The 1,213-nt window shown below is 60.1% G+C and overlaps 1 pseudogene; it reads left to right on the top strand.

The window, feature by feature from the left end:
* LOC102871348 overlaps positions 1-1,213 on the top strand; it is a 54,016-nt pseudogene that overhangs the window by 1,614 nt on the left and 51,189 nt on the right.

The following is a 1,213-nucleotide window of genomic DNA, read 5'->3' as shown; positions in this document are numbered from 1 at the left end:
TCCATGCAGCTCTGACCCATGACCCTCATCTTCAGGTACTGCTTTGCTCCCCCCCAAACCGACCCGGCTCGCGCCCCTACCCCGCCAGCTCTGAAGTTTGGGACTGGCCAAGGGCTGTGCGCAGAAGCACTGAACGGTGGTAGAGGACTTGAATCGGGACACATCCCTGCAACTCTGACCCATGACCCCATCTTCAGGTACTGCATTGCTCGGCCCCCACCCGGCTCACGCCCCTACCCCGCCACCTCTGAACGTTGGTACTGGCCAAGGGCTGTGCGCAGATGCAGTGAACGGTGGGAGAGGACGTGAATCGGGACACATCCCTGCAGCTCTGACTCATGACCCCCATATTCAGGTGCTGCACTGCTCCCCCAGACCCGGAACACACCCCTACCCTGCCAGCGCTGAACGTGGGGACTGGCCAAGGGCTGTGCGCAGATTCAGTGAACGTTGGGAGCGGACTTGAATCGGGACACATCCCTGCTTCTCTCACCCATGACCTCCATCTTCACGTACTGCATGCTCCCGCCCCCACCCGACCCAGCTCATGCCCCTACCCCACCAGCTCTGAACTTTGGGACTGGCAAAGGGCTGTGCGCAGATGCAGTGAATGGTGGGAGAGGACTTAAATCGGGACACATCCCTACAGCTCTGACCCATGACCCCCATCTTCATATACTGCATTGCTTACCCCCAACCAGGCTCGCGCCCCTACCACGCCAGCTCTGAACTTTGGGACTGGCCAAGGGCTGTGCGCAGATGCAGTGAACGGTGGGAGAGGACTTGAATCGGGACACATCCCTGCAGCTCTGACCCATGACCCCCATCTTCAGGTACATCATTGCTCGCCCCTGACCCAGCTCACGCACCTACCACGCCAGCCCTGAACTTTGGGACTGGCGAAGGGCTGTGCGCAGATGCAATGAACGGTTCGAGCGGAATGAATAGGGACAAATCCCTGTAGCTCTGACCCATGACCCCCATCTTCAGGTACTGCATTTCTCCCCCCGACCCTGACCCGGCTCACGCCCCTACCCCGCCACCTCTGAACGTTGGTACTGAACAATGGCTGTGCGCAGATGCAGTGAACGGTGGGAGAGGACTTGAATCGGGACACATCCATGCAGCTCTGACCCATGACCCTCATCTTCAGGTACTGCTTTGCTCCCCCCCAAACCGACCCGGCTCGCGCCCCTACCCCGCCAGCTCTGAA

This window comes from Elephantulus edwardii, unplaced genomic scaffold, assembly GCF_000299155.1.
Source record: "Elephantulus edwardii isolate Elephantulus edwardi_28Jun2011 unplaced genomic scaffold, EleEdw1.0 scaffold00362, whole genome shotgun sequence".
Taxonomy (NCBI): domain Eukaryota; kingdom Metazoa; phylum Chordata; class Mammalia; order Macroscelidea; family Macroscelididae; genus Elephantulus; species Elephantulus edwardii.
Note: the sequence above shows the minus strand (reverse complement) of the source record. Positions and strands in the feature narration are given on the sequence as shown.